Genomic DNA, 24,232 nt, shown 5'->3' on the forward strand with positions numbered 1-24,232 from the left:
TTAAAAAAAAAATTGCATTCATTTTCAACTAATTAATTATTTAAAATAATATGCATACCAAATCTTTATCAGACTGAAAAAAAACTCATAGATACAACGAGTAACGAGTCAATAGCTACTTTACTTGGCACCAACTGAATCGCATGACTTTACGTTTCATGACGTTGGCTCATAACGTATGTTACTGGAGTCGTTCGAGCATTCGTTAAGCATCTTGCAAGTAGAAATCTCTTTTTCTCTGCAGTTCTTTAGGTAAGTGCAATTTCTTCACACGATGATTATTTATTAATGTATTTATCAGTTTCCACGATCGTGTTGATAAGATTCCCCTATCTCTTTTAATTTCGTTAATTTTTCCAGCGCCTGGATCTCTTCCTTCGACAAAGTAATTTTCAAAGTTTTCAAAAAAAACCTTTTTTTCCTTCAGCTAATTGTAGTAAATTCAAGCCAACTTTACCTTTCTCGAGGGCCAGGTGGGGTATCATATAATTGCCCTTATTTGTACCTGGTGTATGCCCTAAGAAATGGGACAATGCATTCACATATGCATTATTTTTTCCAGCTACTTGGCTCATGGTTGCCCAGTTGAAGTCATATGATCCGGATTTATGAGGGAAAACTTACTTCTTAGGTCTCTTAGAATTTGCGTACCACAGAAATAAGGTTCACCTGCTGCTTTTGGAAATAAGTATTTGTTTTCATTTGAAATTCCAACTAAATGTCGGTATGCAAATAGAGTGTCTATATTTTTTTTCATTTGATCTCGAAGAAGAATTGCAACTGTTCTTCCTCTTTTTCCTGGAATATGGAAGCAGTTTAAAGCATTTATAGCATTTTTTTCCTCAGAACTCATGATTTCCATAATTTCTTTAGGAATATCTTGTTTTTCATGTTAGCCGGCTATATAATTTTCCAACGGTGCTCTCGCTACCTCACCAGCTATTCTCCTATTAAATATTATAATATGAGCAATTTTTGTTTTACAAAGTTCCTCATAGACCGCATAAGATTTTTCATTTTCAAATCGTTGTGCTATATTCAGTTCTAGTTTCATAACTTCGTCGCACATTTTTTTTAAGATCGATAGTTGAAGGCATAACATCAGATTTCAAACTTATTTGTTTTTTTCTTGATTTTTCAGCATTGGTAGATATTTCTAACTTCCAAGAATGATTTAAGACCGTTTTAAAATCAGACAATTTATTTTTTTAAATTTCTTTCGATGAAGTGGTTAGCGTAGAATTCTGTATTGTTCGACGAATAAAGATATCAGCACAATCTTTTATAGCCGTACAAAGTCGTTGAGGCATGATAGGAATTTTTACAGAACCTGTAATTTCATCGTAACCACTATTTATCTGTACGGTTTTAATAAAAACATCAAAATGCACAGGGTCAAACGCTAAATTAAAGGTTGAAATTGAAGGTTTCTGTTCTATAATAACTATATACAGCTTGGCTAAATCCCTCATCTTCGATGTTATATGTGTCTTCAAATGGTGTTCCGTGTGATTACTTAATAATAAAGACCCATATAAACATATTAATGGGTCAGACATTGCTATTTTTGCAATATTATCATTTTGAAATACAGGAAATATTTGAGTTCTCAAAGATTCTCAAATTTCAGAATTGTCTGGGCATAGTAATATAGAAGATGATTTTAGCATCCACAGTCTTCCTTGGACGGCGATAAGGTATAAATATTCCATCTGGTTTACTAATAACGTTCTGATTATAAAGATAATTAACTATGTTTCTTATTTGCCTTGAAATCAATTCTCGCTTTCTTTTTCTTTCTCGCAGATCAGTATCCAAAATTTTATTGTTTTCAATAACTTCTGCCTCTAAGGGATGTTGGGTGCTAATACAATAGTGATAGGAATCATGGTCTCAAGTGAACGTGAAGTGACGTGTGAAGTTCGTTACCAGTTTAGTACAATAAGGACATGAGTTTTTACGGTCATGCACTCGTGCTCCTTTACTAGTAGAAATAGTGCTTCGAGTTGTAGTCGATGACACTTCGATTGCCTCCTGCTTCTCTAAATGATGTTGCTCATCATCGGCGTTGGAAATTTTCATATCTAAAAAAGAACAATACATTAATTAGCTTTCTTTAAACTTAATTAGTAAAACCTCAAATTATAAACAAGCAGTAATTTTTAATGAAACACTAGTATATATTGAATTATTTCGCGGATAAGCGATAAGCCGCCATAGATCAGTGGTCAGAGCTGTCGACCGGAAATCGAGGGGACACGGGTTCGAGTCCCGTTGGCGTCATGTATCTTTTATCAGGAGTTTTTTTCAATTCGGATGAGTGTTTCAGGCGAATAATTATTGCTTGTAAAATAATTATAATTAAATTAAATTATTTAATTAAATGAAGACAATATTAGCATCACTCAATCTAAAATCTGAAACAGAAAAGATACGGTCACATCTGGGACTCGCACCTAGGACCTTCGGCTTTCTGGGCCGCACCTCTGACCATATAATAATCAAATTATATGTTACGTATTGATTGTTTCAAGAGTATTAAACATGTTTTCTGTAGATACCTGATTCAGTCGAAGAAGTAACGTTGTTCGGTTTGTATAGTGAATCATCATCGTCGGACATCGACGGACCCCTTTCTAACATTACTTCAGTTTTGGTTTCTAAAATAAAGCATAATATATTATATATTTATCTAATAATAATAGCTCAATGTAGTAAGTAAGTCAAACAAATGTGAAACCTATCCTAATATAATGACAAAATAACAGACTTATTACGCATTTGCAAGGGAATATTAATTAGCAGCATTTCTGATATTACCTATAACAATTTACTACAAGCTAAGGTAGCTCTGTAATATTTCAGATTATTATCTAACTAACTAACTAACCATCACGCCGTTTCCGCGCAGGGGTAGGCAGAGTAATAATTTTACTGCTTGGGTTCTCAAAAAAGAAAGAAAAAAATCATGACCTATATAATAAAATACGGTAATTATTCTGTACTCATTTGATAAGCATAGATTAAAATTGTTATTTTCTATATTTTACAATTTAGGTTATTATTTAGAAATATGTAATAGCTTACCGTATTTAAAATCCATTTCGCAAAGCTGAAAGATTTTATCAACTCTCCTCTGTGACATATTGTAAGTAAATATACTATCTGACAAAAAGCAAGAACAAACCAACCAGTCAACCGAGTTTTACACATGAATAACGGTAATATTTAATATTATAAATTAGCCAGTAGCAAGTCATTTATGTATTCCCGTAAACTAAACTGAAGCTAGCTTCAGATGTACCAATACAAACAAACCAGCTTTGGCTAGCACACAACATCATTCGATAATGGGCTCTTAATAATATGACTTTAGATTTTGCACACAATTCTTGAGCCTTATAGTTCCTTTCGAATATTGTTTAGACTAATACGCAATGTCGTACGATAATGAGCTCTAAATAATATTACTTTAGAGGCTATTTTGGCATACAATTGTTAAAATATTTCATTACTTTATAAAATTATTTGTACACCTGCGTTTGACACAAATAACGACGGCAACGTCGCTTGTTGATATCAATGGAGTTAGTTTAATACACGATAGAAACAATTAACAAAGTGACGTTGAATATCTGGGATAAAATCGCATATAGGATCATATCTATTGCTCACGATAATCGTACTTGTCAAATCAAATTGAGTTGAAAATGCCACTGATCTCGTCTCGCCGAGACGATTAAAATGGTATATAAATCTCGATTTGTCGATGATTGAGTAAGTGTTAAATGATCTAGTAACTCGAAATGATCCAATAGTTCCGGTTATTTGCAGACGCTAAGAGGTACAAAGTGCCGTATTATAAACCTATAAAATAAAATTATCATAAAATAGTTAAATATTACATTTGTGTATTTAGCAAAACTTTTATAAACTAACACATAAAAACTTTTATGAATTAAAATAATAGAATGTATATTTTTAATTTCAAATATAAAAATTTTACAAAAAACATTTTATTCACCGCTTTAGCTTTGGTTATGCCTATATTTTTTCTAAGAACTAAGCACACAAAATATTAAAGCACGTGTAAACATTTAGAATTTAAATCACATGGGATTCAATCGTATAAACGAGTAATTGGAATCTAGTCACGAAAATGTGACACGTAAGGTCTCAAGTTACATGCCAACTCCAGAAAACGCTGTAAATTCCACGTCGCCGGGAACTTACATCGGCCGATCCAATTCGGAGGAGGTCCATAATATCTCTGTCCATTTCTTTGTATTAATTCGTACCCGGATTTATTAACTATTTTCACTATGTTTTGCAATACGCTGTATTCTGTTTGTTGGGTTTTTTCTTGCTGGGTATTCTTACCGGTTTAAATAAGGGGTTGTTCCCGTCGGGGTGTTGTGACGCCGATTGTTAAGAGTATCAAAAACCTTTCTAGGTCAATATCACACGAAGATCTTGTCGACATTACTTTTTTCGAAATTCCAACATCTGAAGGTAGTTTTTAGGTAAATAAAAAATATTTAAAAAAAGTTGAATTGTTTTTTATGGGAAAATAAATATTCTCCTATGGAAAAAGGTCTGATTTCGAAAAACTATTGTGTTAGTCCCGGGACAAAGCAGAGAACTTCAGCTCGTATTCAGGGTGTCTGGGAGTAAAGTATTATTGAATAAAAGTTATTTATATTTTTTACTTCTACCATCAATGTAGAATTACCTCCCAAGATTTGTGCACTTTACCCCAGGACACATGTATAATTATTATATTATGTAATAAAAAAATATATGTTTAAATAATAAATTAGAAAAAAACTAACCTTTTGCAGTAGTCATCAAGTACATCGGGGGCAGATTTTGCATAAACATTATTACTATTTTCTGGCATTTGACCAATTATGCCTAAATTATTGATACTCAAATTCACAGGCTTCAAATCCTGTTTTTCATATATCTGGTGAGGATTTTTTAACTCTACCGAAAAACAACCATTTTTGCTTTCTCTGCGTATATTCTTAGTATATATCTTGTCGACAGGTCTAGCCCATTTCAGTTCTAACTTGAACCCGTCCAAAGTGCAGCATTTCAACAATCGCAATGCTTTTTCAGCATCTTGTCTGGTGATAAAATGAACAAAGGCAAAATCTTCAACCTTTTTAATTCGTTCGATAGTGAATGGATCGATGTATCTGCTAAAAGTTATCAATATGTCGTTTTCCGTTGCTCTGGCGGATACGTTTCGGACGAACAAAATCTTTACCTAAATGACAAAGAAATGAAACAAAATAAATCATTTTTATTCAAGATTCACTCCGTGTGGCTGACTATTGTACTCTAGTTCTATTGTTATTATTTATTAGATTCATTTAAGAGGGAGAGGTGACAACAGTTCTATCAACGGCACAGAATGACATACTTAACTTTGCAGGTGGCCAAAAGAGGAATTAAAAAACAAAATTTTCTATAATTTTTGTCAATAATTTTTTATAACCACAAAATATACACTAACGACGCCACCGACCGGAAATTTGAGTATATCAATGTAACATTATGGTCTGTTCGCCTTTTTATGATTGCACAAGAGTAACAACACCCGTGAAGAAAAAATTTCATCGTTTTTAATGACTTTATATCACTTTTTAAAAGTGTGTTGAATAGTCACTGTGTTTTTTCCCCAAATTCAAGACTTCAATTCCCCAATTCCAAGACTTCACAGTCTCGGAAATAAATACTCTGATCTTGGAGATATATTTCATCTTAAAAATAATCAATATAAATATTGTTTATTTCAATTCTTTTATAGATCGATACACAAATAGACATCTATAATTTCCGCAATATATAAATTTTTATTTTGAATATCTATTTATGTGAGACTTCTTATCATTTTTACTAATGTATCTTATTTTATTATATGCTTTTGTTGTAACATTTAATATTTTTTCTTTTTTCGTTGTATTATGTTTCCTTTATTGTTTTAATTTTGTAGAATCTATAATAACTGTGATACTCTACTATTAAACTTTGTAGTGTGTAAAAGCCCATTAGGGGGTGTTATAATAATAAATAAATAAATATGTATGAAAAGTTTTTTTTCCCTTTACACACGAATTTTAGACTCTTGTAAAGGTAAACATGTTAATTTTTATTGAAATATGTTCTTACTATGTAAATTTGAATAATAAAACAGTATTTTATAAAATAAATAAAAATATAAAAAAAATAAATACTTGAACTAAAATATAAACGCAGTGAGAACAATTGAAAAGTATTGCACAATAATAATCAAAATGATGATCATGACACAATGCAGTTTTGGGATTTTCACCTGAAGGTGCAATCACAAACTCAACAAAAAAAACGGCGGTGCATATTAGAAAACAAAGGTACTTACTATAAAATATTCGTACTACCTACGAATAATAATAACCAATTTTCTATCTCAAACATAAAGCCAAAATTGTACTAATTACGTTGAAACGAAGTGTTATTTAGATAATTTGGTCGTATTTATAATATTGTTCGGAAATTTTACCAATAAAAGTACCAAAGATCTACATCGAACATACACGAAAATGATATTAAGTTAGGATTTTACGATTGTACAACTAGAAAATTTAGATTGGAAAACAACAAAAATGTAAAAAATACAATATAACCTATTGGTTCTTACCTGCTTCATGATATTATTTCCGACGATGGGTTCCGGTTCGGCCCAGTCTACCACCAGCTTGTCTCCAAAGGATGTCAGAGGACCAGGTATGAGAGCCCTTCGGGCCAAAGCTGCTGAACGATGACTATCAAAATGCAGAAAGACGTACCCTCGGTTATGTAAAGGGTTATGCATGAGAGGATACATCATCACATCAACTAGACCAGACACAAGCTTACTAAATTCTTTCAAGATTTCTTCTTTACTTGCGTCTAATGGCAGCCCACTAACGAAGAGGCGGTTATTATCGAAAGATTTTGCTACCACGATAGCATTACTAGGTCGAATTCTGCAATTGTTCAACATTTCTACCGCTTTCCAGGCGTCCTGTTCGTTGGTGTAACGCACGAATCCAAATCCCCTGTTAAATCCAGAAAAATCCATCATCCGTCGCAGCTCGTAGATCGTTCCAACTTCCTCGAAAACCGGAATAAGTTCGTCTTCATAAAGGTCTCTGGGAAGTTTTCCCATGAAGACTTCGCAGCCCGTCGGAGGCGGGCCGATCCATTTTGGAGGAGGTCCATAATGTCTCTGTCTATTCCTTTGTATTAATTTGTACCCGGAATAATAAACTATTTTCACTATGTTTTGCAATACGCTGTCTTCTGTTTCTTGGGGATACATGGTCGTAAAATTCAATGTTAGCAGCGCGAAAAGTTTTAAAAAATAGTTGCTTGCAGCGCCGCTACGAACGCGCGGAACTCCCAAAACAGACTGAGCCATCTGAGCGATTAATTAAAAGTCAAAGGGCTGAAATTTTGTATCGTACAATCAGGAGTCGGACACTCTACCGACAGAAATGTAGACATTGTGAAAATAATCCCACTTTACATGGGCCCGTATATTGAGAATCAGTTAAAAAATAATTAAAATAAGGGTTTTTTCAGGTATTTTCGGGCTGCCAAATCCAACCGTGGGGCGCACTTGTGATTTGTACAGGGTTAGCAGTTGTGTACTATTAAAGTATTTGCGGGCCCTATACAGTACGCCCTCATTAACCTCAATTATTTGAAATATTCAGAACTAGTTATGTTACTGAGCCATTTTTTTTTGTTTGTTTAACAATAGCTCCACACAGGAAGCCCTGAGGAAAATATTTTCCCTCAGACCTATGTCATCTTTGAAGATGCTGTGTGGAGGGTCTTTTAAAGGAAGGGAAGGAGAGGAAGTTTTGGGAAGGATAAGGTTTGAGGGGTGGGTAGGAAACCGAGGTCTGTGGGTCCAGGGGTGACGGACGTATGAATCCATCCCTCCCACTGCGGTGCAAGACGATGTTCCAAAAGAGTTCTGCCGGAAAGGTCACAAGGTTTCCCTCAACCTGTCTCTCCGGCCTTCCACGTAGCTGGAGGACACATCCACCGCCAAGACCCGAGCAAACCTCACCCCATGAACCCACGCTAAGTCACCAAACCACTTGGGGTGACCTATGGCAGAGGTGTAGTTATCCAATAAATGGTTCCCGGGGTGGCAGTACCAAATTGTAAATAGATTAGAAGATACTTTCCTGAATGTTCGCCTTTCCCCATGGGGTTATCAGTCACGTCTTCCACTCTGGAATGTAGCCGGCAGTAGCTGTAGTATAATCTTCCATAGCCACATATTTATTTATTTATTTTATTTTTATTTATTTATTATTATTACATTTATTACATACAAGATATACAAATATAAAAGGAAGCTTTGACTGCCCAACTAGGAAGTTTCCCGTTTTTGGACAGTCAAATTGGCAGGTTGCGTGTACATAATTCCAGGTAGGTAGGTACATGAAAAATATAAAATAAAATTAAAATATAACATATAAATGTAAGAAAGAAAAATAGAAAGAAAATATTTTTTTAGGAAAATACAATTTAGCAGTAATAAACAATAAAATCCAGATAGGTACATGTACAATATAAAATAAAAATATAATATATCAATGTAAGAAAGAAAAATAAAAAAAATATTTTTTAAAGCGTCGCTCGAGTATCTGAAGGGTTTCTTCATAATGACGCGTAGAATGGATTTCTGTGCCATCAGTAGCGGGTATAATATTGTTAATCCTGTTCCACCCCATCCAATGCAACCGTAGGTTATGACGGAGTTACAGAGCCCGTAGTATATTTTTTTAATGTCTTGAGTTTTTATAATTTCCCGCAATGCTATAAATATATAAATAAGTTTGCGCACTTTATTAGCTGTGTTTTCGATTTGTTGTTTCCATTTAAGATGGTTATCCACTATTATACCTAAATATTTAATAGATTTAACACATTCAAGGGTTTCGCATTTACAAGTATGGTTATTATTTCCAAGGCTACACTTAATATTATGTATTGTGAGGTGATGAGGTGTTTTGGGTTGACCTGCAAGGGTAGCGCTAAATGTGAGATATTTTGTTTTTTGTATGTTTAGTGTAAGCAAATTACTGTCCAGCCACTGTTTTACTCTGTTTATACCTGTGTTCGCAAGGTGGTGTGTTTCTTTCCAATCATCTCCTTCAAACAAAATAACTGTATCGTCAGCGAACGTGATAATTTTACCACCAATGTGTTGGTTACAAAGTTCGTTTATGTATATAATAAAGAGAAGGGGCCCAAGTGTACTTCCTTGTGGTACCCAAAAAGTGTATTTTAGTGAAGTGCTAATAGCCTCGTTAATTCTGGTTTGTTGAAATCTATTAGATATATAACTTTCTATCCATTGAAAAGCTTTTCCCTTTATTCCTATATTTCTAAGTCTCTGTAAAAGAATTTTATGAGATATTGTGTCAAATGCCTTGGCCAGGTCCAGGAAAAGGGCAATAGTTTTCTTGCCACGGTTCATATTCCCTGCAATAGTTTCAGTGAGACATGCGATGGCATCATCCGTTCCCTTACCCGACCGAAAGCCGTATTGGTTAGGACTTAGAATGTTATGTTTCTCCACATATTCGTTTAACCTAGTTTTGAAAAGCTTTTGAATGACTTTGGATATCGCGCTTAATAGTGATATTGGCCTATAGTTTTCTACAAGAGATTTAGGTCCACTTTTGTGAATTGGGACAATTATTGATTTTTTGAAGTGATCAGGAAATATTCCTGATGCAAAACTTAAGTTGTAAATATATGATAGCGGAGCAGAAATCTGATTTTTATTTTTTTTAGTATTTGTGTATTTAGACTATCTGGACCCTTTGCATGTGTAGTATTAAGGCTGTTGATTATTTTTAAGACCTCTTCTACAGTAGTTGGTTTAATATTAAATGAAAAAGATTGTTCCTTTGTTTCAATTGTCGATGCTAAAGAGTCTTCCGTTTTCTGGGTTTCTAATAATTTTTTTTTGCTAGATTTGATCCAACGGATGCAAAATATTGATTAGTATGACATGCAATTAATTGATTGTCAGTTATAATCAAATTTTAGGTATTTAATTCAGTTACAGATGCATTGGTATTTCTTTTACTTTTAGTTATGTCTCTGACAACATTCCACATGTTTTTGCTGGAATTATCCTTATCAAGTTAGAATTTATAATAACGCTCTTTGCATTTGCGAATAACGGTTTTGCAAATATTACGGTATCGGTAATAGTTTTGCTGTTTAGTATCGTTCAATGGGTCTCGTTTAGCTATTTTATGAAGGTGATTTCTTTTGTGTATAGATTTAACAATGCCGTTGGTAATCCATGGTGTGAGATGTATTTTACTATATGGAATGCGTTTAGTTATTGTGTGTTTTGTTATGAATGTATTGATTTCATTAATAAAATAGTTTAGAGCATTGTTAACTTCAGTCTCTTTATAAACATATTCACAATTTTTATTATTAAGATCATTTAATAAAGCCTCATAATCGATAATCTGTTTGTGATTAATTTTATGTTTTTTGGGTGTTGAGTTTGGGATACTGATTGCAGTGGTGTAATGATCAGTGATTGTATTATTTATTACAAATGCATTTGAATTTGTTATATTTCTGGTATATGTATGATCCAAACATGAGCTTGAGCTACCTTGTACCCTAGTTGGAGAATTAATATTGGAAATAAAGTAACTTTCAGCCATAGCACATAAGTAGTCGTCGGACTGCCTATGCAATACTTCTCCTATAGTATTTATATTCATGTCCCCGATCAGTACATATTGTGCATAATCCTTAGTTTTTTTTAACTCACCAATAAGATTTTCCAGGAAATCTTGGATGTCATTGAACGATGGTGATCGGTAGATAGCTAGGATACCTAAATTCTGATTAATGTTGATTTTTAAACAATTACACTGATTTATGTTTATTTCTTGTACTAAGGAATTTAATGTGTTGTCGATATATACTACTACTCCGCTATTTTGGTTAATATGCGATGTTGTATGGTATTCGTTATAGCCTGAAATTTGTTTGGCTATGTATGAATCATTTAACCTGCATTCAGTGAGAATTAGTACATGGAACTTTACCAGAGCTTTTAATTCTTCCAAAAATATAAGAAAATCATCCAAGTTTCCCATCGTTCGAATATTTTGATGAACAATATTAATCCTATTGGATTCCCAATTAAATTGCACAATTTCGTTAATGTTTTCAAGAATTATTTCAGTATTTGGCACTAAGATACTATCGATTTCATGTTGAAGATCGTTTATTACCATTAGAATTCAAAAATTAATTGTTGTTTTCTGGGTAAAGTTTTAAAACAGTATTTTATTATCATATAAATACTTGTAGTACGAAATATGTAGCGACAAAACTGTAAACAAAATGATGTAGTTAGGAAAAATAAAATATATCTGAGTAAGAAATAATATCTGAAATAAAATCCAGGAAATAAATAACGTATGTAGTTAGTGTGAGGCATTTTCTCTTTCAAAAGACAGTAAAAAGTAGTATAAGTATGAACAATAAGTAATATCTGGGTTATATAAAATATGTTGATTAGAGTTCTCTTTTGCCGAATTATTAGTAATATTACTAATAAATTTTTAGAAAACGAATTTTATAAAATATATTATGATAAAACTATACTAACAGACCGAGCGATTAGTCATAATAGACCCGATATAGTTTTACATGACAAAATAAAAAAAATAACTTATATCATTGATGTTGCTATTCCAAATTCCTGTAATATTCAAAAATCTGTTAGTGAAAAAATAAGAAAATACACAGATTTAGGAAATGAAATAAAAAGAATTTGGCATTCTCAGACTATAAAAATATTACCATTCGTTATTTCGGCTACTGGCATTATACCTAGCTCTCTAATTAAAAATTTAGGCGTATTAGATCTATCAAAAAATTTATATATAAAGATGCAAAAGTCGGTCATTTTGAATACATGTAGGATAACAAAAGATTTTTGAAATATTTATGTTGAGGGATCAGTAGGATTTATAGGCCCTGTTAGAAGTTCTACCGAGCCGAACCCTCTGATATGAAAATATCTGGAGACGGTGAATTTTTTTTCCCATTTGATATCTGGTGATTTGACGTGTTGTTGTTCTTGTATTGTTTTGTATTTATTTTACTTATATAATGCACTTACATAGTGTTGATTGACTAGCTGATCATTTGTGGAAAAGTGAGTGGAAGGGTTAAGTTTTTCCTTTGGGGAAGACTTAACCCGGACAACTAAATCGGAAGTTTAAAAAAAGTGTAGTTACCATTCTAGAGAGAATAAAGATTAAAATTAAAGTTAAAATTAAAATTAGGATTAAAATTATTCCAGTACAAATTGGAGTTATGCAAAAACCTAGGTGTTCATATAATATAGTGCTGTTATGTAATAGAGTATGAAATGGCGATATAAAGCGGTAGTGAGTAGTTTTATCACGATAATTAGAATAAAGAGCAGGTAGTCAGAGCTTCGGTATAGCTTGTTCTGAGTCTATTAATATAGGTCGAGAAGAGTCATCTTTTTTCATGTAGATTAGACCTGCTTTCGTCCAGACGTACCTATATTTACATTCAGTCGCACGTTGGCGAGCTAGATACCAAAGCCGTTTGCCTTTAGACGTGAGGAGTTCTGAGACGTTGTGACAAAATCACGTTAACTTCTCCTCCGGCATCTAGCTCAGAATAATATTTAAATATATTGCTGTTTTATACTTACCTCTTCAGCCGTATACTCTGCCTTCTCACCAATTCGGGTTGCTTGGGTGGAGACTAGGGAGGTGAATTTAATTATGAACATCTATTAATAATGAGTCTCTATTATAATTAGGTTTGTCAAGTGTTAATACTAAATCTAAATTATACTTAGATCTACTTACATCTATAACTTAACTAGTTGTCATATGGTTCGGATCACTTCTTCACTATTCGCATTGTCATTGTTCACTGTAGCTACACTGTTGTCACTGAGTTGATTCTGTTCGATGGCCTTAGTAAGGCCGAAGTCCTAGGTGGCAGCTTCTGCAGTTCTGCAGCTCAGGCCCTCCCGGCCGCGTCTGATCACCGCACTTTCTTCGTCTCCCGCCCAACATTACGTCGCCGGGCGGAGGATAACACTTGAAAATCACTTTCTCTGACTCGACTGTAACTTCTTCATCCGCCGCCCAGCATCACACCGCTGGGCGGGGAGCGCGTACTTCACCACCACTCCTGTCTCGGTCTCCTCTCTCTCCCCTCTCGATCTTGAATGTCCTCGTTCCTGAGCTCGTAGGACCTGTCGCCCTACTTCTACGCCCTACTTCGCCCTACTTCTACTACCCGCACTTCTCCTTCTTTCTTTACAACCCCCGTCTGTCAACACTTGTCTTTGAGCGCCCACTTAGGGACACTCTCAGTTTATAACTCAAATTTATTTGTGACGAAATTTGATTCGTCACAACGTATATGGGTGTAATGGGGCCAGACAATCCGATTGTTCCCGTGTTTAGTTTGTCCCCAATCTTTTAGCAAGACCTGTTATATTTTTTTATAGCATTAAGGAGCTCCTCTTTTAACGGTATTGAATTAAAATTAATTACCACTGACCTAGGTTTAACTGTTGGAGGAATATTTTTGTTTCTTTGTGATACTCTATATATATTATAAATATCATTTGTATTTAGTTGGCAGTCTACTATTTTACTGGTGTTGAATATAATGTCTTTTAAGGTTTGTGATGTTTCCTCTTTGAATTCTGGAAGCCCTCGAAGTTCCAAACAAGTATTGTTAATTCGTCTGTTCCTGTTTTCTTGGTCAATCTCGATCGCTATTATTCTTTTTTCTAGGTCTTCATTTCGTTCTATCAAGAGACAAATTTTTATTTCATTTTCTTTATTTTTTTCGCTTTTTTTTTCTAAGTCCTCAAGTCTTGAATTTAAGGCTGAGTTTACTTGTTCATGTAGTTTTTCCAAATTATTTATTCGATATTTTAAATCTTCTTGCTGTTGAGATATGTTTTGAATGGTTTTTAATATTTCATTATTTTGGAGCAGGATTGCATCGTATTTTTTTCCAACAGATTCATTAACTGAGTCTTTGAAATTTGCGAATTCAGTTAAAAATAGATCGATTGTCAGATTACTAGAGCCATCTGTGGTTGTTGGTGGTAAGTTCACACTGGCGTATGATGAGGCGGCAATTGTAGATTTTGGTGTTGATGATGGTTGTTTATTAGGTTTCTCGATAGATGTCAGTTCTAGATTTTTTTCAGACGTATTTTTTTTTGAGTTTTTTTGTGTTTTTGTGCAAAGTTTGCAGCGCCACTGTAAAATCTTAGTTCCTCGCCGTGAGGTCTCTGCGATATCGGATATTTTATTTGATTAATTTGTGTTATTTCACAATTAATTAATTAAAATAATATATAGTATATTTGCGGCACGTTCCAGAGTGGAAGATAGTACCAGTATCGCCCTGGTGTAAGACCACCATTCAGAATTGAAACGTTGCTCCAAATGGCTTTAGCCGTGTTTAGTGACTAGATCTGAATAGCCAGGTACTTCCCCACCTTCCTCTTTCCCTTCCCCACTTACCTTCAGCCTCACAACATCCCCCAATTGGGGATGCCATAGTCTCACTGGCTCCAGACGGGAGCAGTTGGGACTCTTGTGAGGTATTCACTGTAAAAAAAAAAAAAAAAATCGGCACAAATGAAGTGGTAGTTATCGTCGCAGATACAACATGAGATGAAGTCTGACGGGGTGTCAATGTTTTTTTTACAGATGGAGCATAGTGTATTCATTAAGGTAGTTGATTTCAAAGTTTCACACAAAAGAAAAAAACGACACATTGCTTGTTTCTTGTATGAGAGATGGCAGAGCCTTTGTGACGCTAAAAACGCCTTTGGGATAGGTTTTTTGTGTTTATATAATGATCGAGTCACTTTTGCACTGAGTTGTATTTTGTGGTACAAACACCAGAATAATGACGAGTATTCCGCCTTAGCGAGATAATTTGTGGGATAAAAAATTCACTGTCCCAACGCGCACTCTACTGATTAGACGAGTTAACCACTTTTTTAGTTTGATTTTCTAGTATTATGATTGTTAAAGCTAGATCAATTGAAGCAGCTGTCAAAATACGTCAACACTGGTAGACAATATGTTGCCATGAATATTGCACAAGTCTTGTGTTTTAATAAAATTTTGCACAAATTCATTGTTTGGTAAAATAAAAAACAAATTTGAAAAAATTCACATTTTCATTTATTTATTTTCAGACATTCTTAAAAACTTTCATTAGGAAATTCTACAGAACTAAAACAAACTTAAAAACTATTTAAGTAATGATTTTTACATAATTGCAGTTTAAAATTATATACAATACGTTATACAAAACTGACATTATCAGAGTTTAACAAAATAGAGAAATAAATCATATTAAAAAAAAAATTGCATTCATTTTCAACTAATTAATTATTTAAAATAATATGCATACCAAATCTTTATCAGACTGAAAAAAAAACTCATAGATACAACGAGTAACGAGTCAATAGCTACTTTACTTGGCACCAACTGAATCGCATGACTTTACGTTTCATGACGTTGGCTCATAACGTATGTTACTGGAGTCGTTCGAGCATTCGTTAAGCATCTTGCAAGGAGAAATCTCTTTTTCTCTGCAGTTCTTTAGGTAAGGGCAATTTCTTCACACGATGATTATTTATAAATGTATTTATCTGTTTCCACGATCGTGTTGATAAGATTCCCCTTTCTCTTTTAATTTCGTTGATTTTTCCAGCGCCTGGATCTCTTCCTTCGACAAAGTAATTTTCAAAGTTTTTATAAAGCGCATCTTTTTCTTTCTCATCCCATCTCCTTCTAATTATGTTACCCTTTCTTTTTGCAAGTGAATGAGTCGGTAATGTATTACTTTCAGCCTCCTCTAAACAATTATCCGATGTATCCATATTAGAATTCACATTCTCTTTTACTGTTTCTTCAGTCAACAAATGTGGTTCAGTAGGTAGAGGGTCAGAATTGTCTATTTCGTTTTGACAAGTAATGTTCGTTTTATCAGATTTTCTTAAGGAACCTTTTTTTTCTTCAGCTAATTGTAGTAAATTCAAGCCAACTTTACCTTTCTCGAGGGCCGGGTGGGGTATTATATAATTGCCCTTATTTGTACCTGGTGTATGCCCTAAGAAATGGGACAATGCATTCACATATGCATTATTTTTTCCAGCTACTTGGCTCATGGTTGCAACATGGTGTCGTAGCCCAGTTGAAGTCATATGATCCGGATTTATGAGGGAAAACTTACTTCTTAGGTCTCTTAGAATTTGCGTACCACAGAAATAAGGTTCACCTGCTGCCTTTGGAAATAAGTATTTGTTTTCATTTGAAATTCCAACTAAATGTCGGTATGCAAATAGAGTGTCTATATTTTTTTTCATTTGATCTCGAAGAAGAATTGGAACTGTTCTTCCTCTTTTTCCTGGAATATGGAAGCAGTTTAAAGCATTTATAGCATTTTGCTCCTCAGAACTCATGATTTCCATAATTTCTTTAGGAATATCTTGTTTTTCATGTTGGCCGGCTATATAATTTTCCAAAGGTGCTCTCGCTACCTCACCAGCTCTTCTCCTATTAAATATTATAATATGAGCAATTGTTGTTTTACAAAGTTCCTCATAGACCGCATAAGATTTTTCATTTTCAAATCGTTGTGCTATATTCAGTTCTAGTTTCATAACTTCGTCGCACATTTTTTTAAGATCGATAGTTGAAGGCATAGCATCAGATTTCAACATTTTTTGTTTTTTTCTTGATTTTTCAGCATTGGTAGATATTTCTAACTTCCAAGAATGATTTAAGACCGTTTTAAAATCAGACAATTTATTTTTTTAAATTTCTTTCGATGAAGTGGTTAGCGTAGAATTCTGTATTGTTCGACGAATAAAGATATCAGCACAATCTTTTATAGCCGTACAAAGTCGTTGAGGCATGCTAGGAATTTTTACAGAACCTGTAATTTCATCGTAACCACTATTTATCTGTACGGTTTTAATAAAAACATCAAAATGCACAGGGTCAAACGCTAAATCAAAGGTTGAAATTGAAGGTTTCGGTTCTATAATAACTATATACAGCTTGGCTAAATCCCTCATCTTCGATGTTATATGTGTCTTCAAATGGTGTTCCGTGTGATTACTTAATAATAAAGACCCATATAAACATATTAATGGGTCAGACATTGCTATTTTTGCAATATTATCATTTTGAAATACAGGAAATATTTGAGTTCTCAAAGATTCTCAAATTTCAGAATTGTCTGGGCATAGTAATATAGAAGATGATTTTAGCATCCACAGTCTTCCTTGGACGGCGATACGGTATCATTATTCCATCTGGTTTACTGATAACGTTCTGATTATAAAGATAATTACCTATGTTTCTTATTTGCCTTGAAATCAATTCTCGCTTTCTTTTTCTTTCTCGCAGATCAGTATCCAAAATTTTATTGTGTTCAATAACTTCTGCCTCTAAGGGATGTTGGGTGCTAATACAATAGTGATAGGAATCATGGTCTCAAGTGAACGTGAAGTGACGTGTGAAGTTCGTTACCAGTTTAGTACAATAAGGACATGAGTTTTTACGGTCATGCACTCGTGCTCCTTTACTAGTAGAAATAGTGCTTCGAGTTGTAGTCGATGACACTTCGATTGCCTCCTGCTTCTCTAAATGATGTTGCTCATCATCGGCGTTGGAAATTTTCATATCTAAAAAAGAACAATACATTAATTAGCTTTCTTTAAACTTAATTAGTAAAACCTCAAATTATAAACAAGCAGTAATTTTTAATGAAACACTAGTATATATTGAATTATTTCGCGGATAAGCGATAAGCCGCCATAGATCAGTGGTCAGAGCTGTCGACCGGAAATCGAGGGGACACGGGTTCGAGTCCCGTTGGCGTCATGTATCTTTTATCAGGAGTTTTTTTCAATTCGGATGAGTGTTTCAGGCGAATAATTATTGCTTGTAAAATAATTATAATTAAATTAAATTATTTAATTAAATGAAGACAATATTAGCATCACTCAATCTAAAATCTGAAACAGAAAAGATACGGTCACATCTGGGAATCGCACCTAGGACCTTCGGCTTTCTGGGCCGCACCTCTGACCATATAATAATCAAATTATATGTTACGTATTGATTGTTTCAAGAGTATTAAACATGTTTTCTGTAGATACCTGATTCAGTCGAAGAAGTAACGTTGTTCGGTTTGTATAGTGAATCATCATCGTCGGACATCGACGGACCCCTTTCTAACATTACTTCAGTTTTGGTTTCTAAAATAAAGCATAATATATTATATATTTATCTAATAATAATAGCTCAATGTAGTAAGTAAGTCAAACAAATGTGAAACCTATCCTAATATAATGACAAAATAACAGACTTATTACGCATTTGCAAGGGAATATTAATTAGCAGCATTTCTGATATTACCTATAACAATTTACTACAAGCTAAGGTAGCTCTGTAATATTTCAGATTATTATCTAACTAACTAACTAACTAGCTAACCATCACGCCGTTTCCGCGCAGAAGTAGGCAGAGTAATAATTTTACTGCTTGGGTTCTCAAAAAAGAAAGAAAAAAATCATGACCTATATAATAAAATACGGTAATTATTCTGTACTCATTTGATAAGCATAGATTAAAATTGTTAATTTCTATATTTTACAATTTAGGTTATTATTTAGAAATATGTAATAGCTTACCGTATTTAAAATCCATTTCGCAAAGCTGAAAGATTTTATCAACTCTCCTCTGTGACATATTGTAAGTAAATATACTATCTGACAAAAAGCAAGAACAAACCAACCAGTCAACCGAGTTTTACACATGAATAACGGTAATATTTAATATTATAAATTAGCCAGTAGCAAGTCATTCATGTATTCCCGTAAACTAAACTGAAGCTAGCTTCAGATGTACCAATACAAACAAACCAGCTTTGGCTAGCACACAACATCATTCGATAATGGGCTCTTAATAATATTACTTTAGATTTTGCACACAATTCTTGAGCCTTATAGTTCCTTTCGAATATTGTTTAGACTAATACGCAATGTCGTACGATAATGAGCTCTAAATAATATTACTTTAGAGGCTATTTTGGCATACAATTGTTAAAATATTTCATTACTTTATAAAATTATTTGTACACCTGCGTTTGACACAAATAACGACGGCAACGTCGCTTGTTGATATCAATGGAGTTAGTTTAATACACGATAGAAACAATTAACAAAGTGACGTTGAATATCTGGGATAAAATCGCATATAGGATCATATCTATTGCTCACGATAATCGTACTTGTCAAATCAAATTGAGTTGAAAATGCCACTGATCTCGTCTCGCCGAGACGATTAAAATGGTATATAAATCTCGATTTGTCGATGATTGAGTAAGTGTTAAATGATCTAGTAACTCGAAATGATCCAATAGTTCCGGTTATTTGCAGACGCTAAGAGGTACAAAGTGCCGTATTATAAACCTTTATAATAAAATTATCATAAAATAGTTAAATATTACATTTGTGTATTTAGCAAAACTTTTATAAACTAACACATAAAAACTTTTATGAATTAAAATAATAGAATGTATATATTTAATTTCAAATATAAAAATTTTACAAAAAACATTTTATTCACCGCTTTAGCTTTGGTTATGCCTATATTTTTTCTAAGAACTAAGCACACAAAATATTAAAGCACGTGTAAACGTTTAGAATTTAAATCACATGGGATTCAATCGTATAAACGAGTAATTGGAATCTAGTCACGAAAATGTGACACGTAAGGTCTCAAGTTACATGCCAACTCCAGAAAACGCTGTAAATTCCACGTCGCCGGGAACTTACATCGGCCGATCCAATTCGGAGGAGGTCCATAATATCTCTGTCCATTTCTTTGTATTAATTCGTACCCGGATTTATTAACTATTTTCACTATGTTTTGCAATACGCTGTATTCTGTTTGTTGGGTTTTTTCTTGCTGGGTATTCTTACCGGTGTAAATAAGGGGTTGTTCCCGTCGGGGTGTTGTGACGCCGATTGTTAAGAGTATCAAAAACCTTTCTAGGTCAATATCACACGAAGATCTTGTCGACATTACTTTTTTCGAAATTCCAACATCTGAAGGTAGTTTTTAGGTAAATAAAAAATATTTAAAAAAAGTTGAATTGTTTTTTATGGGAAAATAAATATTCTCCTATGGAAAAAGGTCTGATTTCGAAAAACTATTGTGTTAGTCCCGGGACAAAGCAGAGAACTTCAGCTCGTATTCAGGGTGTCTGGGAGTAAAGTATTATTGAATAAAAGTTATATATATTTTTTACTTCTACCATCAATGTAGAATTACCTCCCAAGATTTGTGCACTTTACCCCAGGACACATGTATAATTATTATATTTTGTAATACAAAAATATATGTTTAAATAATAAAATAGAAAAAAACTAACCTTTTGCAGTAGTCATCAAGTACATCGGGGGCAGATTTTGCATAAACATTATTACTTTTTTCTGGCATTTGACCAATTATGCCTAAATTATTGATACTCAAATTCACAGGCTTCAAATCCTGTTTTTCATATATCTGGTGAGGATTTTTTAACTCTACCGAAAAACAACCATTTTTGCTTTCTCTGCGTATATTCTTAGTATATATCTTGTCGACAGGTCTAGCCCATTTCAGTTCTAACTTGAACCCGTCCAAAGTGCAGCATTTCAACAATCGCAATGCTTTTTCAGCATCTTGTCTGGTGATAAAATGAACAAAGGCAAAATCTTCAACCTTTTTAATTCGTTCGATAGTGAATGGATCGATGTATCTGCTAAAAGTTATCAATATGTCGTTTTCCGTTGCTCTGGCGGATACGTTTCGGACGAACAAAATCTTTACCTAAATGACAAAGAAATGAAACAAAATCAATCATTTTTATTCAAGATTCACTCCGTGTGGCTGACTATTGTACTCTAGTTCTATTGTTATTATTTATTAGATTCATTTAAGAGGGAGAGGTGACAACAGTTCTATCAACGGCACAGAATGACATACTTAACTTTGCAGGTGGCCAAAAGAGGAATTAAAAAACAAAATTTTCTATAATTTTTGTCAATAATTTTTTATAACCACAAAATATACACTAACGACGCCACCGACCGGAAATTTGAGTATATCAATGTAACATTATGGTCTGTTCGCCTTTTTATGATTGCACAAGAGTAACAACACCCGTGAAGAAAAAATTTCATCGTTTTTAATGACTTTATATCACTTTTTAAAAGTGTGTTGAATAGTCACTGTGTTTTTTCCCCAAATTCAAGACTTCAATTCCCCAATTCCAAGACTTCACAGTCTCGGAAATAAATACTCTGATCTTGGAGATATATTTCATCTTAAAAATAATCAATATAAATATTGTTTATTTCAATTCTTTTATAGATCGATACACAAATAGACATCTATAATTTCCGCAATATATAAATTTTTATTTTGAATATCTATTTATGTGAGACTTCTTATCATTTTTACTAATGTATCTTATTTTATTATATGCTTTTGTTGTAACATTTAATATTTTTTCTTTTTTCGTTGTATTATGTTTCCTTTATTGTTTTAATTTTGTAGAATCTATAATAACTGTGATACTCTACTATTAAACTTTGTAGTGTGTAAAAGCCCATTAGGGGGTGTTATAATAATAAATAAATAAATATGTATGAAAAGTTTTTTTTCCCTTTACACACGAATTTTAGACTCTTGTAAAGGTAAACATGTTAATTTTTATTGAAATATGTTCTTACTATGTAAATTTGAATAATAAAACAGTATTTTACAAAATAAATAAAAATATTAAAAAAATAAATACTTGAACTAAAATATAAACGCAGTGAGAACAATTGAAAAGTATTGCACAATAATAATCAAAATGATGATCATGACACAATGCAGTTTTGGGATTTTCACCTGAAGGTGCAATCACAAACTCAACAAAAAAAACGGCGGTGCATATTAGAAAACAAAGGTACTTACTATAAAATATTCGTACTACCTACGAAAAATAATAACCAATTTTCTATCTCAAACATAAAGCCAAAATTGTACTAATTACGTTGAAACGAAGTGTTATTTAGATAATTTGGTCGTATTTATAATATTGTTCGGAAAATTTACCAATAAAAGTACCAAAGATCTACATCGAACATACACGAAAATGATATTAAGTTAGGATTTTACGATTGTACAACTAGAAAATTTAGATTGGAAAACAACAAAAATGTAAAAAATACAATATAACCTATTGGTTCTTACCTGCTTCATGATATTATTTCCGACGATGGGTTCCGGTTCGGCCCAGTCTACCACCAGCTTGTCTCCAAAGGATGTCAGAGGACCAGGTATGAGAGCCCTTCGGGCCAAAGCTGCTGAACGATGACTATCAAAATGCAGAAAGACGTACCCTCGGTTATGTAAAGGGTTATGCATGAGAGGATACATCATCACATCAACTAGACCAGACACAAGCTTACTAAATTCTTTCAAGATTTCTTCTTTACTTGCGTCTAATGGCAGCCCACTAACGAAGAGGCGGTTATTATCGAAAGATTTTGCTACCACGATAGCATTACTAGGTCGAATTCTGCAATTGTTCAACATTTCTACCGCTTTCCAGGCGTCCTGTTCGTTGGTGTAACGCACGAATCCAAATCCCCTGTTAAATCCAGAAAAATCCATCATCCGTCGCAGCTCGTAGATCGTTCCAACTTCCTCGAAAACCGGAATAAGTTCGTCTTCATAAAGGTCTCTGGGAAGTTTTCCCATGAAGACTTCGCAGCCCGTCGGAGGCGGGCCGATCCAATTTGGAGGAGGTCCATAATGTCTCTGTCTATTCCTTTGTATTAATTTGTACCCGGAATAATAAACTATTTTCACTATGTTTTGCAATACGCTGTCTTCTGTTTCTTGGGGATACATGGTCGTAAAATTCAATGTTAGCAGCGCGAAAAGTTTTAAAAAATAGTTGCTTGCAGCGCCGCTACGAACGCGCGGAACTCCGAAAACAGACTGAGCCATCTGAGCGATTAATTAAAAGTCAAAGGGCTGAAATTTTGTATCGTACAATCAGGAGTCGGACACTCTACCGACAGAAATGTAGACATTGTGAAAATAATCCCACTTTACATGGGCCCGTATATTGAGAATCAGTTAAAAAATAATTAAAATAAGGGTTTTTTCAGGTATTTTCGGGCTGCCAAATCCAACCGTGGGGCGCACTTGTGATTTGTACAGGGTTAGCAGTTGTGTACTATTAAAGTATTTGCGGGCCCTATACAGTACGCCCTCATTAACCTCAATTATTTGAAATATTCAGAACTAGTTATGTTACTGAGCCATTTTTTTTTGTTTGTTTAACAATAGCTCCACACAGGAAGCCCCGAGGAAAATATTTTCCCTCAGACCTATGTCATCTTTGAAGATGCTGTGTGGAGGGTCTTTTAAAGGAAGGGAAGGAGAGGAAGTTTTGGGAAGGATAAGGTTTGAGGGGTGGGTAGGAAACCGAGGTCTGTGGGTCCAGGAGTGACGGACGTATGAATCCATCCCTCCCACTGCGGTGCAAGACGATGTTCCAAAAGAGTTCTGCCGGAAAGGTCACAAGGTTTCCCTCAACCTGTCTCTCCGGCCTTCCACGTAGCTGGAGGACACATCCACCGCCAAGACCCGAGCAAACCTCACCCCATGAACCCACGCTAAGTCACCAAACCACTTGGGGTGACCTATGGCAGAGGTGTAGTTATCCAATAAATGGTTCCCGGGGTGGCAGTACCAAATTGTAAATAGATTAGAAGATACTTTCCTGAATGTTCGCCTTTCCCCATGGGGTTACCAGTCACGTCTTCCACTCTGGAATGTAGCCGGCAGTAGCTGTAGTATAATCTTCCATAGCCACATATTTATTTATTTATTTTATTTTTATTTATTTATTATTATTACATTTATTACATACAAGATATACAAATATAAAAGGAAGCTTTGACTGTCCAACTAGGAAGTTTCCCGTTTTTGGACAGTCAAATTGGCAGGTTGCGTGTACATAATTCCAGGTAGGT

The 24,232-nt window shown here is 33.9% G+C and overlaps 2 pseudogenes; both read right to left on the minus strand.

The window, feature by feature from the left end:
- Window positions 1-753: 753 nt before the first annotated feature.
- LOC149408962 (RNA-binding protein 47 pseudogene) lies at window positions 754-7,348 on the minus strand (annotated as a pseudogene).
- Window positions 7,349-16,497: 9,149 nt separating this feature from the next.
- Window positions 16,498-23,099, minus strand: LOC149408963 (RNA-binding protein 47 pseudogene; annotated as a pseudogene).
- Window positions 23,100-24,232: the final 1,133 nt, after the last annotated feature.

The sequence above is a fragment of the Hesperophylax consimilis genome, unplaced genomic scaffold, assembly GCF_061612785.1.
Source record: "Hesperophylax consimilis isolate HC1 unplaced genomic scaffold, BYU_Hcon_1.0 scaffold_40, whole genome shotgun sequence".
Classification (NCBI taxonomy): Eukaryota; Metazoa; Arthropoda; class Insecta; order Trichoptera; family Limnephilidae; genus Hesperophylax; species Hesperophylax consimilis.